The sequence below is a fragment of the Adiantum capillus-veneris genome, chromosome 2, assembly GCF_014529385.1.
Source record: "Adiantum capillus-veneris isolate H3 chromosome 2, ASM1452938v2, whole genome shotgun sequence".
Taxonomy (NCBI): domain Eukaryota; kingdom Viridiplantae; phylum Streptophyta; class Polypodiopsida; order Polypodiales; family Pteridaceae; genus Adiantum; species Adiantum capillus-veneris.
The window spans coordinates 47,537,086-47,553,556 of record NC_140932.1 but is presented as its reverse complement, the minus strand read 5'-3'; positions in this window follow the sequence as shown (position 1 = coordinate 47,553,556).

The window sequence follows — 16,471 nt, the reverse complement described above, 5'->3', positions numbered from 1 at the left end:
TGGGCATCAACCATGCATCATAACGATATGAAAAAGAATTATAGCACAAAAGTGTCATGTGAAACTTGTGAAAGAAGCTCCACCTATAGTGCCAATGCCAAAAACTTCACTCGCCCGAGAATGAGTATCCGTCAGCCAAATCTACCCGCTTCTTCTTTACCCAAATCTGTCAAAAACTTCAAAACTCGAGCTTTGCATAAGCTGAAATTGCATCTTCAACCTCAAAATTTATACACCTAAATTTGAGCACCTGTCATGCTTCCAAAAGTGCATCATACTTGCACATTGTGCAAAAATAGAAAACTTGGAAATTTCTTGTATGTAATAAGTCAGAGATGAATGTTAGCAAATCTGTGAAGAATTTGCAAAAAGTTTCTTCTGCAAAGTTACATACCACATTGAAACAGAGAAGGAAAATAGGGAAAATTTTCAGATTTGCAATCTACGAGGAGAAATATGAATTTGAAGATAGTATTGCTGTGTACACAATTTTTAGGACATCACCTTTACCTACACACTATCTTCCACATTGTTTTTTGAGCTTCCACAAGAGCATACATCACTCTTAATTGAGCTCACAAGATCCCATTGCATTCACACAAAGATTTCAAGCTTTCTTGATCTCTTCACCATTGAGAGAAAGCAAGATATTTCCTTGAAGCTCTTGACACCACCATGCTCCCCGCCACCGCCAAGCCGTAGCTCTGGTACCAATTGAAGTGTGCGAATACACACACACACACACACACACACACACACACACACACACACACACACACACACACACACACACACACACACACACACACACACACACACACACACACAGAGAGAGAGAGAGAGAGAGAGAGAGAGAGAGAGAGAGAGAGAGAGAGAGAGAGAGAGAGAATAGGATGTGGGTAGATTAGCTAACTACAATTGCGTGCGAGAGAGTCCCTTATTCTTCTATCTAGTAAGGAATAAGGTGTGTACAAGTGATGGATAGTCGGACACCTCTGGCGTGTTCGAAAAGAGGCACATCGCCTTTACCCCAACACATCCCTTGTAAGAAAACCTTTTGATTATAAAATGAGGAAATACAAATAAATTATGAGAAATTAGAACTAAATTGAACTTCCATTTTAACAATTTCATTGGCTTTGGCTCTCGTGTAGGTGCCAATATAGTCTTTCAATTTTTGCTACAATTGTGACAACCCTTGGATTTGTATTTGCATGCTTAGTCCAATCTAATCGTGTTGAAAGTAGCATGTCAAGCCCTAAAGCACAGTCCATGCCATCCTCTAGCTGCCCTACATGTGAAGGTCCTAAATATTGTGCCAACCATGGTGACAGTAGTTTAAGGTAAGTTGAAAAAATATAAGCTGGTTTAAAGTCTGTCTCTATCTTCTCTTCTACTTCCTTCTGTACATTCTCCTCGTCTATGGTCTTTTGTTGATGGGATTTCTACTCTTTTTCTACTTTTTGTTCTTGCTCACAGGAAGTGAGGAAGAGGAACATGTATCCTTACCCATATATCTATCCCTATTGCTCATTGTAAGTGTAAATGGATGACTATGTAAATAGATGACTTTGGGTAACTAGGTCAAGCTATTTATGGCAAGGGGATTACAAGACTATAGTATGATAGCACTTTGTTTTCTGAAACGTACAAAAAACATACAATATTGAGGATATGACATTGCCATACCTTTTCATAGAAAATCCTTATAGGCATAAAAATTTCTTTTCAATCCTTCTTAGGACCTACAAGCCATGTTATTAAAAAGGGAAAGTAAAACTATGAATCACACAAGCAAACAATTGCAAAAAGAAAGAAATCATTATTCACATCTTCTTTCCGTCTATCTAAAAATCAAAAGCTATAGGCAAATCTATCCCTTCATTGTGTAGATCTTGGCTCACTTGGTGTAATATGCACATAGATCTTATCTTCAAGGTGGCCAAGTGGTCACTCTCATCCACACATCAATGTCCTAGATCCATGTGCAATGTGTACATGGACCTTATCTTCAAGGTGGCCAAGTGCTTATTGTTCATCTACACATCACTATCCTAGATGAGGTTCTCATCATAATCATCCATGTTTTGATTTAAAGGGACCAATCCACCGCCACATGATGCAACCAGCTATTTAAAAAATGATATAATGAAGTTTTGGGTATGGATCATGTATTTATTGGCATTCCTTGGACCCTTCAATAATCATAAAACCTGCCGACTAAAACCTTGGTGTAGTTATCCTACCATTAGATTGGTATGAGAAAGATGCCCTCTCACATCTCAATGAATGCTCCACCTATGAGCCTTGCCTTAACATTCCTTTTGCCTTCTTATCTTCCCTTCTTTCCTCTATCACCCTCCACTACTCCGTTCTCCCCTCTAATGAACGCAACTTTATCCTCTCCCCCCTTAACAGCTCCCTAAATCTTGTCCTATCTATTTCATCCCTAAACTTCATAAACCGTCCATTGTATCTCGACCAATATGTTCCTATAAAGGTTACTTCTTTGAGAAAGCTTCTATTTGGCTCCATTTGGAGCTCTATCCATTTCTCCTTTGCCAAAATCAACACCTACAAAGCTCCCTCACTCTAATCCAAGACTTGGACAATCTTCCCCTTCCACCTAACACCCTCCCCTTTACTTTTGACGTAGAAGCCCTATACCCTAGCATCCCTATTATTCAAGGCTTCACCGCTCTCAAATCTACCATCTCTAACTTTTTTGACCCTCACAAATCCCATTTTGTCCTCTCTCTTGCCTCCCTTATCTTATCTCATCATTACATCACCTTTAAAGGAAAACTTTGGAAACAAACCAAAGGCACCGCCATGGGTTCAAACTTTGCCGTGGTATATGCTTGTCTCTTCCTCTTTCACTTGGAAGCCTCTTGCCCCTGTTACTCAACCCTAACCTCCTCTATTTCAAGTGTTATGTGGATGATGCTTCTGGATTATGGAAGGGATCCTGCAATACCCTTACCCATCTCTTAAACTCTTACGGTGAACCTCTTCAAGAGCACATTAAAATTGTTGATACCATCTCCCATACCCGTGCCATTATCCTTGACATCAAATTCTTTAAAGGTGCCCGCTTCACTTTATCTAGCCTCTTGGACTCCCACTGCTATCAAAAACCCTTGAATGCCTACAACTACATCCCTTGGATCTCATGACACCCTACCCATCAAAAGGTTACCTTCATCATCTCAGAGCTCAAAAGGTATATTATTCGGGAATCGGTCTTGAAGGGGTACCTCTACCTCCACAACCTTTTCTACTTACGCCTTCGGGCTAAGGGCTACGTGGCTAGCCTCCTTCTAAATTTTTTTAACAAGGTCTCTTACCTCAATCGCACCTCACTCCTCCTACCCTCGCACAAAATAACAAAAAATCCACCCAGTGTGCTCAAAATTCCCTTCACACCCACCACTAGAAAAATGCTACCCTCCCTATGTATTAGCAATCCCATTTCTAAAGCTTGCCAACTCGATGCCAACCTTTCCCACCTCCCTAGACCTACCATTTGTTGGACCTCCGAGCCTAACATTCACAGCCTTCTGGTACATAGCCTACAACCCCCTTGACACAAACTTTTTCACCCCTCAAGTTTTCTCTTTGTGCAGCCTTCGACACCACCCCAACCCCTTTGGCCTACTGAATTGTTTTCTTAAAAAACTTTCAGTTTTCAGTTTTCCTTTCGTTATTTCTCTTATATCTTACCCTATACAACTCAAATTTTGGAGACAATTGAACCCCGTGCCTCCCTCCCCTAGTATCACCTTTGGACTCTTTTGTATGCCACCCTCATGTAGTTTACTTTTAAACCACTTAGATTTTGACATACTATTATTCTCACCTGAAGTAGCCCCTTATTCACACTTCTACCCCACCCTCTCATTCCCAAAAAGTTCTACTCTCAATTTGTACTCTTGTACTTTGAATTTTGACCTGGACCTAACTCACCTTAACTCCTCTCCATGTACCCTAGTACTTAGTCTTAAATTCCACTCCTCTCCCTGTACCATGGTACTTAGTCTTAAATTCCAATCTTTCCAAAATGTTGTTATCCCTCAAAAAGAATCTTAACCAAGGACCCTTAGTAAACCTCTACCTCGTCCTCCTCCTCCCTTGCAAACACATTTCACCAACACCACCACTGATGAGCTCTTAAGAGCGAAACGCGTTTGGTGGTACGCCCCCTATTATTACCAGCTATTTTTGGCACCCATCATTTTTTCTAATCTTATGGAGTCGTTTTGCACGCTTGAGTATTTGTTATTTTTTGGAAAACTTTGTTTTCTTGAACGTACGAAAAACATACAATATTGAGGATATACTATTTAATCCCTAAACTTCATAAACCGTCCATCGTCTCTTGACCGATATGTTCCTATAAAGGTACCTCTTTGAGAAAGCTTCTATTCGGCTCCATTTGGAGCTCTATCCATTTCTCCTTTTCCAAAAGCAACACCTACAAAGCTCCCTCATTCTATCCAAGACTTGGACAATCTTCCCCTTCCACCGAACACCCTCCTCTTTACTTTTGACGTAGAAGCCATATACCCTAGCATCCCTATTATTCAAGGCCTCACCACTCTCAAATCTACCATCTCTAACTTTTTTGACCCTCACAAATCCCATTTTGTCCTCTCTCTTGCCTCCCTTATCTTATCTCATCATTACATCACCTTTAAAGGAAAATTTTGGAAACTAACGAAAGGCTATTTAGAAATAGGGTTTGAGGAAGCTATTGTCACCTTGCACTTGCATATGCATGATAGAATTGTATACAGCTACCAAATCACTGCATGCAAAGATGTAAGTGTGGAACATGGATTTCATATACTTTAGTCCTTGCCAAATGTTTGTCGTGCTTTATGCAAGCTCAAGTGAATTGGATCACAATTTTTAATGTGGGAATACTTTGGCATATTCGCTAGCTTTATGGTGTTTTTGGGGGGGTTTCTAGGGGTAGTCATAATAATTCTTTTTTGCATCTATGTTAGTAGATGGTTGTATAGTCATGGAGGGTGGCTATGCATGATTTTTCTATTTTATCTTTATGGAATTCCATGCAAACTCTTTCTTGGTGATAAGAAGTATTCCTTCTAGCATGCAAACCATGAGGCAATTTCGTAGGTTGGCATTGTGGGCTTGTATAACCATCTCTTGTTGCATAGCCAAGTTTGTTGCTAAGCTTTATGGTTATTATTTATTGCACAAACATCTCTATGCTTGTTCTTGCATGTGCATGCTCAAGATATGTGATGCAGGCATGATTATGTTGTTTGCTTATATTCAATCAAATGATATGCTTTAGTTATGTACATTATTTTTTCCTATTGCAAGCTAGCCATCAGTTATGTCTTGTTTTGCACAAGTGTAGCCAATGAGCCATTTCAAAAAGATCCTACCATAAGATATGGATGTTATAGGCACTTGTTGTCGTTTGAGCCTTTCATAAACAATATAGTTGTTTTTGACCAATAATACCACATGGTGGTGCAATATATAGTGATCCCATTGAAAAAGTATACGGGTGATATGTGGTAGGTGTCTCACCATGGTATGCCAACTAGAGGGTTTTCAACATGCTTAAGTGATTTTATCTGACAAGGTTGTCAAAGGTATAGTGAAAAAGGCTGAATTGGGTGATGATCTCATCTACAACCATGAGCAAGCCTCCTCTTAGGACCAAGAAACCAACATACATGCATGGGAACACAATCTACAACAAAGCTCACGGTATAGGTTGTTTGCATTGGGGAAAACACTAGCACTTGCAAGGAGAAGATGGATAGTTGGGGAATGTGTGTGTGTGTGTGTGTGTGAGAGAGAGAGAGAGAGAGAGAGAGAGAGAGAGAGAGAGAGAGAGAGAGAGAGAGAGAGAGAGATAATGAAGTTGGAACGAAAAACTCTAGAGAGAGAACGTGATGCACACACAAATACTAGAGAGAGAAAATGTTAGCAAGAGAGAGTGCCCAAATGTTGGAAGCTTTGCATACACTAATATTAATAAACACTATAAGGGGGGTTTGCTTATGTACGTGCATACTGAAAATGCCCTACTTTTGCAGGCCAAAAACCCCATGATTGAGAAATATAGGGCTAGATGCTAATGAATGTGTAAAGTCACTTTAGTGACATACTGCCCACATTTTTAGCATGAGGCGAGACCCTTGTTTGATGGGTGGTACATGATAAGAGGTGGTTGGTATGAGTAGATCGTGATCGTTTGCTGCAGCAAGCTTGGAAGTACCCTATGTAATTGCAATGACTCACATGTAGCACTGCAAACAGCTCTATAGTCTGCCCCAATGCATGATAAGGTAGTTGTAAGCTATTTCTTACTACTTCATGAAACTACTTCCGAGTCAAATAAAAGGTGTAACTTGTAGTCGACCGTTATCCATCTGCTTCTCCACCCCAATCTAAATCATTCCATCCTTGAAGAATGATCTTGGAGTCCTTACCTCTAGCTACATAGAAAGTACATAACGACTTTCACTACTTGAAATACCATAGTGTCAGAAGAGCATGCTCCATATGTGACTTGATAGGTCTTTCCATGAAAGATCTAAGAAGTCCCACTAGGAAACTAACATCAAATCGGGTCTTGGTACCCAAATAAGTAGCTTTCAATTTGTAGCATTTGCTATATGTGAAGGGTCATATTGTGACAACTTTCAATTGGGCTTGGAAGGAGATGAGATAGATTTACACTCTGTTATACCAAATGCTTCCTTCCAACAACCCTTGGATATAGTGCTAGTGAGAGAGAAAGATGTTCCTTCACCTATCATACCTCTAGTACAAAAAAGTCGTGAAGCAAGCCCGGATTTGTGATCTCAAACTCCTTAGCCGAGGTCTCCATTGTATGTGGATGTGCTCAACATGGCTACTAGTAATCACAAGATTGTCCACAGAGAGGATAATAAGATTCATTAATCCATCCTCACCATAAATATACAAATTTGAGTCTGTAGAAGAATGATAAAAGGATTTTTGTAGAAACAAAGAATCTATCTTGTGATACCATACTTGAGAGGCTTACTTTAGGCCATAGAGAGCCATCCAAAACCTACAAATCAAGTCACTTAAATCTAGATCCAAGAACCCTGGAGGTTGCTCCACATACATCTCCCCTCTAAGTCGTTGTTGAGAAAAGCCAAGATGACAACCATATGATAAACGGGCCATCCAAAAAAGACATCAATGGAAAAATGTTGAATTGTCACCACCCTCGTAGTCAATGCAAAGGTCTTGTGGAAGTTTACACCGTGTCTCTAAGAGAAGCCCTTGGAAATGATTTGTGCCTTGTGCTTATCCAAAGAACCATCAAATTTGTACTCGGTCTTGTAGACCCATTTGACACCAATCACCTTCTGCTTGGTAGGCTATGGAACCTAATCCCAAGTTTTGTTCCTCTTGATGTAATCAAGCTATTTGTGCATGACCAACTCCACTTTGGTTGTGTAAGTGCCTCCTCAATTGTTAGAGAATCTCTATCCTTAATCACTATAGACGTCAAAGCATAGTTCACCTCTAATAAAGCTTCATTTGTCTTAGCAATCCAAAGTTGCTGACAATGTTGTGTTGTACTAGCATCATGCCAATTTTGGTGGAAAACTTGAAGAAGTTGCATCCTGCAAAATCTCCATTAGCAACTTTGGTAATTTGTTTGACTTACCCCCCCGACAAGGGAGCTACTAGTACATCTAGCTCTATCTCTACACTATGGTGAGAACCACTATCATATGCATCATCTAGAATGGGTGTTTTCTCCTCCAAAGCCTAAGGGACAAGAACTAGAGAAGAGGGTTCATCGACCTCACGAGGAACATCATCATCGAGATCTCTGAAATCATCCGCTAGCAACATGAAGTAAAGAGCTTTGCCCAAAGATGGAGTCTACATAGGTCCACATTGGTTAGTGTGAACGAACTCTGGAATCGCAAAAGCTCAACATGTAGAATGATTTTGACTAGTATCTTTATGTTGCTTCCCATGAATGCAAGTAACACATTTTCCATACTTATTTGCAACATCTTGTAAGCCTTCAATCATTTGTTTACAAAAACACGACAAAGAGTATCAATGTTCAAATGACCAAAATTGTAATTCCATAAATCACATGTGTGAGTGACAATCGTTGTAGAAGGGGCATGGAGCGTGTAGATGCCATTATCCACTATGCCCTCTTTGACCTCCTTGTAGGAGTATCGATCCCAAATGGACACCACATCCTCTGGAAAATCACTTCCATGCCTAGCTTGCACACCTCATGCATAGAAATAAGATGAAAACCTAGCTTTGGAGCATAAAGAACCTTGGAGATGTGCATACCCTCTCTACCATCTAGAACCAACTCCATGGAACCCTTGCTTTGGAGCATAAAGAACCTTGAAGATGTGCATACCCTCTCTACCATCTAGAATCAACTCCATGGAATACTCACTCTAGATATGAATTTTAGATTTTTCACCAATAAAAATAGTAGCGTAGTGCCATTCATGTTGGGAAACAAAAGGTCCTTTGAAGATGTTTTATGTCATAAAGCACTGCTATCAAGAATCCAATCGTGGCCATCTCAAAACACAAAATCCATCTCAATGTCGGATGTCCTCAAAGAGTCTATGAAGGGAGTATCTTCAAATTAATAGAGGCTAGTGTTTCTACCTACAGTGTAAAAGTCAAAGCATCTCCAATTTGCTTTGGACACTTCTACCAATAATGGCCCTTTTCTCCACAATGATTGCAATGGTAATCTACTTTAAGGTCATCCTTTTTAGCATCACTTTCTTAGGATTTTTTTTTGCTTTTCTTCTTACCCTTGTGCTTTCGTTATTGTTGTTGGGAAGAACCGACCAAGGCTTTAGAGCCTAAATTCTTCCCCCTGTTGAGAACCACTTCTCTTGATCCAACACCATTGGAACAATCTCATCCCAAGAAATAGTATTCAACCTATCACTCATAATAAGCAAAGAATAGAAATTGGGATACCGAGGAGGCACTAGGCCAAAAATTGGATGGCCATATCCTGTAATTGATTAGCTTTCCTATATGAGTATCTCTTGTTGGAGCTCTTGCATCTTGTTAATGTGATCCCTCATACTGCTTGTTGGCATCTAGGGTCCTCAATTGAACCTCCAAAGCTATCCTCTTCATCAAATAAACTCACCATATAAAGATGAAAGCCAATCACAAATTTGCTTTGCATCCTTCATCAATTACATGTAACTGATGACAAATGATGTACTATTGAATATGATGAATTATCTAATTCAAGCATTGACATGCTACCATAGGATCCCTTGGCCTTTGACAGTTTCTCAAAACAAAACCTCCAAGCTCATGAGAGTCAAAGACTGCCATCATGGTCACTTTTCAAATGGCATAGTTGTCGCCATTCAATTGTTGATCTATGGGAAATGTAGTAAGGGCATGTATGTTGAGTGGTTGATCACCTATGCCAGACTAGAACCGGGACCAATCTCCCCACTCCTCATTAATCGAGTTAACATTAGAATCACTTCACTCCGTTGTGTGGGAGAACTTGGGCATTTTTACGAGGCTAGGTGAGGGTGGATGAAGGGAATCAATTCAACACACTATGGCCAAAATTAGCCCCAATTGAGTGAAAATTTGCAAATTGTCTCTTTTCTTGTGACATTTTAACACCAAAACTTGCACAGATCACCAATCTGACTTGACAGCACGACATGGATCTGATACCGTGTCAAAGGTGTAATGGAAAAGGGTGAACAAGGTGATGATATTGTCTATTGCAACCATAAGAAACCTCCATTCCAAATAGCCAATGGATCTCGGATCTATTGCAATAGACCTCCATCAACTTCCTATCGTGAATTGCCCACTGAATAGACATGTTAAAAAAATCTACAGGAAAGCTAGTAGTGTAGGGTGTCTGCACGTTGGTGTAGCCAAAGTTGGTCCAAGGTAGAAAGTGGTATAGGCTAGGCAAAGGCTACAGGCAGGTGCAGTGTAGAAGGCTAGGGCAGGTACCAAGGTCATCGGTAGCCAAAGGGTAGTGGAAATGCATGCTTAATGCGGCTTTTTGGGCGAAGAAAGGTCAAAGGTGGCTTAGTTGGGATAGCAGGTAAAGGTGCCAAAAGTGCCATGTTTGTGCCCTAGAATGTGAGGCTCAATGTTCTCTAGAAGCCAGTCTAGACGGCTCGTCAAATGAAGCCCCGGTGTGGAAGATACTGTAGTTTAAATTTAGAAGATTTAGAAGATCCCTGATGGGTAGGGCAGCTGGGGATAGCTGGCCCAAGTGGATATCAGTGTTTAGGCACGTAGTGCTTGAAATATGGAGCATGTCTATCTTTTTGGATTACAAATCAAAGTTCTGAATAGCAAGTTATGGCCAGTTGAAGTTTTGCTAGGGGCCATTTATGGTCCAAGTCGATCACACGGGGAATTGTGCCATCTGGTGTCATTTTTGGCTCAACCATGTTCAAGAAAATAGAGTACACCGTGTGAAATTGGCAAGAGTCAATGGCTTGTCAATCGGATGTCTAGACACTGAGTTACAGTCCGATGAAGTCTGGAGCAGTTACCCGAGGGGCGACTACAGGTGGTTTTTTTCCATTTTCGATGACTCCGGTTTGCAGCCTCAGGAGAGTCAAACGGCGCGAAAGACTGGGCAGGTCAAAGTGGGCAATGAAGGCTCTCACTGGAGAGTCGCGTCTCGGCCATTGGGTATAGGAGGAAAAAATGGCAGGAGTTTGAAGGCAAGGGGTAAAAAATGGTGGTTTTATAAAATTTTGTGATTAATCTTTAATTCCCAAGGGTGATCACCTCTGAAGGTGCCACATGGCATGGGAAAAAACCCACATGTGCACGGTGGCTCTTCAAATAAATGCTATATGGCCTAAAACGTGTGATGCTTGAGGCATCACATATGGTGGAGAGACCTCTCCCATGGCCGTGGCTATGGCCTGCTTCTGAGCGGATCTGGCGGCGCTGCAGTCTAGGCGGTGGGTTTTGGAGTTGGTGGAGCCAGCTGGTGGTAATCCAGTGGCACCCATGGGTGGCTTGAGCTATCGGTTGATGACGTGGTAGGGCCAAGGTAGTGGCCTTTCCCACAGCCCCTTTGGAGCCCTTATTTTGAAGACCAAGGGTGAGGGCACTAGCCATATCACTAGTGCCTCCTCGATGAGAGAGTGAGGGAGGGGGTCCCCCAATAGAAGAAAGAAGTCGAGAGCCTCAAGGGGTGGCATAGAAGGGAGGTTAGTTCAAGCGAGAGAGAGGGTGGGGCCGGGCAAAGCAAACGGGCCGAACTAGTTTGGGTGCAAGGGAGTCATCCCGTGGGAGGAGGAGCAAGAGAGGGAGATCCCAAAGGACAGCCAAGAGAGCCGAACAAAACTCAATCAAGGGGACCAAGCAAAGGTATTCCAAGATAAAGGCAAGGAGGAGATGGCCGGGCACGGAAGGACCAAGATGAAGGGTGAGGAAAAAGAGAGAGAAGAAGGCTGGTGGAGATGGATCAATCAAAGAGCCGAACAAAAGGGTCAAAATCCCACTAAAGGAGCAGTGCAAGCTGAGCCTTCCAAAGGATGAAAATTAAAGAGAATGAATAAAAAATAAAAATAAAAATAAAAAATGCCTAGGGGCACTAGGACATCGCTAGTGCACCCCCCTCAAGTGCAAAGAGAGCCAAAGAGAGCAAATGAAAGAAAAGTGGCTCCCCCCTTCCTAAGTTTCCAATTTGGGATGCCAGATGGGCCAATGAGAGGGAAGATTCTAAGGTTGAAGACCCCCCACTATAAAATGTCTTTTTTTAATACATGAGTGGCTTTTTTCTTGCTGTTTGAAGCCTACAAAGTGGGGCTCTCTGACAGAAGAGTGTGTATGTCCAATCCCTTTGTAATTTTTCTTGAAAATGTCCATTGTGTGGGCCCCCCGGACCGACGGTGTTTTTTGTGAGAGAGAGAGATTGAGTGGCTATGTGTGTGTAAGGGTAGAGACAGACCGTGGTAGTAGGTGTGCATTGTGTGGTGGACCTGTTGAATGTGTAAGCATTGGAAAAGGAGCAGGAAGTGGTCTGCTAGTGTAAAGAGTGTTTTTGAAGGTGTTTTCTGAGAGGATAGGGGTGCTATGGATACCCTGAGCTATAGAGAGGCCTTTTTTGTTGTTCCGGGTGTGTTCCCCCATTCCCACTCTCCATCTTTTGGTGCCCCCGCTGAGGAGCACATTGATTGCTCCTAGTTGATCGAAAAGAAGCGATTTTTCGTGTAGGAAGTCATGGCAGCTAGAAGCTATGGATCGATTTTCATAGGCGAGGAGGTCCACGACGAGTGGATGTCGGATTTTGAGCTTTATATGCTATCATTGCATATGCCGAACGAGGATAGCAAGATGCAGACATTTTCTTTAGTGATGCGTGGAAAAGCTAAAGTTTGGTATGAAGCTCTGGAAGGCGAGCCAAGGCAATCACGACTGGCTCTACGGGTGAGGTTCCTTCACAATTTTCACAAGGATGTGTCCCCAATTGAGATGGATGCGAAGCTGAAAGCACTTATACAAAATGTAAATGAAGAGTTCAATCTATTTTTAGGTCATTTTGAAGAGTATTGGGCAAAATTAGCGGCAGCCATGTAATTGGCTAATGGGGATTACTTTAAGCAGGGCGTGTCTGCACCCTAAAGTGAGAGAGAAAGTAGATTTTGAGAGTCCAAAAAATTACAATGGTGCTATAGCGATCGCACGGTCAAAGAGCAAAAAGATAAAGAAGAAGATAGAGTAGGATGTCTCGGGCTATGAGACGATGGCCCCCTTCAACCACTGGGTCCGAGGGAGGCTATGCATGAAGAAAGTCATGGGAACCGAGATGTAGCCGTTGTGCCTCAAAATTGGGTACGTACGGTACAAGATTTTTCTGAGTAGATGCAGGAGTTGCGGCTAAGCATGATGGATAGAGGACAACCAAGAGGAGCAAGGGGTAGGGCAAGGCCACTGCCAGGCAGTTGCTACAATTGTGGAGAAGAGGGGCATTATGCGCCTGATTGTCCTCAACTGCCGAGAGAGAGAGAGAGAGGAGGCATTTACCCGCTGTTTGGCAGAGGCCAAGGCCAAGGGCAGTTCAATGGTCCAAGAGAGCAAGTAGTGGAGAACCCTGTGCATCCAACTCTGCCAAATGGAGGTGAAGTCCCAAGAGTGAATATTATCGGGGTGGATAAGCAGGATGTCAAAGTTTTGGCCAATAAGAGGGCAGGAGTTGAGAGGGAGACAGAGACTGAACGGGAAACCAGAGCTCGCAAGGGAAAGGAGAAGGTGTATGAGGGCAGAGAGCAGTCTAAGCCTAGCAAAAGAAGGAGACGCCACAGAATCAAACAAGCGGATTTCCAATTAAGACGTGGCTATCCCGAGTACAACTTGGTAAGTGATGTGCAAAATCAGAAAGCAAATATTACTTTTGGTCAGTTGTTGGCTTTAAATCCAAAGTTGAGGAGGTAGTAGTCTATGAGTGTTAGCACTAGGTTGCCGAGAGCTAAGGGAAATGTGCAAGTGGTGCAAACCATGGCCTTGAGGGAAGGTAGCCCGACTGATGTTCTTCCATTGGTGGTTGCGGTCATAGAGAAAATGACGCAGGTACAAGCATATATAGACGGTGGAGCACATGTTTTTGTCATGATGGAAGGAGACGGGAGTCAAGGCGGTAGCAAAATTGAATGTGCGCATGAGGATGGCCAACCATATTAAAGCTAGATGTCTGGGTGTGGCTTAGGATGTGAAGGTCAAAGTGATGGGCATAGCGTGCCTCATAGACATTTTTGTGATGAAGGCAGGGGATAATGCTTATCCAATCATTTTGGGTAGGCTGTGGCTTTTGGCAATAGGTGCTAAGCAGGATTGGGAGAGCAAAGTGTTCACTTTGCCCGACAAGGAGAAAGGGAGACAAATTGTGCTATATTTGAAGACCCAGGAGAGTAGTTCTCGTCCTCCTATGGTAGCTAAAGATGAAGGCGACACAACGAGCTATGAGAGACAGCGTATGATGAAGGCTACACTAGCACAGAGGAAGAAGAGATCGAGGACGACATGCTGAAGATAGACGCGGATTTGTTTGGCATCACCATAGATGACTCCCCTCCTTAAGAAAAAGGTATGCAGCCTCAAGCTCATGGTTTAAGCATAGAAGAGGTTTCAAGCATGTTAACTGAAGATTTGACCAAGGGTGAGAAGGAGAGTTATGTTCAACTGTGTGCATCCTAGCCAAACTTGTTTGAGATGGAATACAAGCATTTGCATGGTGCAAGAGGGGTAGAGCACAAGATTGTTCTCAAGGAGGGACATAGGCCTAAGGCACAAAAGCTATGAGAAGACTAGGAAAAATCCAAAAGGAGGCCCTTTGGCAGGAGATCCATAAGTTGCTGGATACAGGCATTATATACCCTGTGAAGGAGTCAGAGTGGGTCTCACTGGTGGTTATAACCCCTAAGGAGAATGGGAAATGGAGAGTGTGCATCGACTACAATCCACTGAATGTAGGACCAAGAGAAATTACTATCCACTGTCATTTCAAGATGAGATTCTAAACTAGGTGGCTGGGCACGAGAGATACTCAATTATGGATGATTTTTTGGGGTATTTTTAGATACGAATTGCACTTGAGGACCAGCTAAAGACCACGTTCATATCTCCATGGGGTTGTTTTGCTTATCACAGGATGCCGTTTGGGTTGGTGAATGCATATGCCACCTTCTAGGATTGATGAACAGGGTATTTGGTCCATACTTGGGCCGCTTTATCAGGGTCTTCATGGATGATATAAGTTGTTACACTTCAAGAGGTGAGCACCTATCGAAGTTGCAGTTATGCTTTCAGAGGCTTGATGAAGAATGAGGTCAATTGAACCCCAAGAAGTGCAAGCTAGTGATAGCCGTTTTTCGGCTTTCCATAATTGCCATAGTAAGCTACCTCACCCTATCAAATCACTCAAACACTGTGGTTACCCTCACCCTTTCACTGTATATAGGTGAGTGTGAGTTAGGGGACTTTTTCCCATATCTCCATACTGAAATAAAAAACCCTCAATTAGCTAGTCATTGGGCTAGTTGAGCCAAAAAAATATATATAAAAAAAATATAAGTATATTATGGCCCATGCGTATGTAAATATTTCTTTGTATGTAGTGCCTAAATAAAATATTTTTTCATAATTATTTTGGTATTTATTTAAATATTTCTACCTAGGTGTGTGTTATTTGTGCTCTGTACATCGCCTCACCATTACCACAATTTTTCTTACCATTTTTCATACTCTTTATTCCATATAGAAATAATTTCATGTAAGCTTCTCTTATATTTGGTGTAACTCCATCCCAACAAAAATCCAAAAAAACTAGTTCTATTTATGTGTATATTTTTTTCACTATTGTGATTTTTTCCTTCCTACATATATTCTCTATTACTCTCATAAATTAGACCACCAAAAATATTCATCTTTTTATGGTAGACTTATAATGAGAGAGATTTATTTTGACCCCTTTATATTTTTTTCACTTCTATTATTTATATTTGACATGTACATATTTTTTAGACCCCTCAATATTTGATTTTCTTAGCTGTACTATTCACTTATATCATGATCTCAACAATATCTTCAATTATAGACCTACCAAATAAGGTCAAGGGTAGGTGGCATGCATACATGCACTATGAAGGGCTCACTCTTGGAGGTATTCAAAAGAATCATCCAAAGAAGGACCCCACAAGGACCTTGTGCAGTGGAAAAAAACGGTCGGTTTTGCTGAATTTTTAAAGTTCACTTGCTCTCCGAATTTGAAAAGGTGATACAAACAAAGGTTGTAGCTCGTGGGTTGAACTTTTGCCTCAAATTTTTTCATATTTGTTTGAGCTACGAGCTGTGAGCTATGATTTTATTAGTGGACCCCAGTTTTCCCATGCTATGCAGCCACACTCTCTCTTCCACTTTATCATTTTCCTCTTTCACACACACTTCTCCACTCATCATCCCCACCTCTCTCACCACTCCTCTCTGCACCCTACTCACCTTCTCCTCAACCTTGAAGAATAAGAGAAACCATGGTGAACTCATACCTCCCACACACAATTCCATTCCAAAATTGACCACCTAGTCTCATTTTTCCTCCTCCAAATTACCCATATCTATCAAAAAAACCACAAAATTCAGCCTCTTCTTTAAGAAGACAGCATCATGGTGGTTGATTACTCAGCTTCAATTACCTTGTCTCTCAAGGAAGGTCAAGAGTGGAGAAAAAATGTACCGTCAAAGCTAGTGGACCGTCAACAAGCGTCAAAATTGGCCCTACTCAAGACACTTGGAGCATCAACCTTGTAAGAAATCCACCTTTTCTTACCTCTTAAGAGTTTTTCTTCCTTATTTGTATCCTACATGGATACTCCCATTGTAAATATCCAATTCCATTTGTAAATTAATACTAACTCTACTAACACTAACC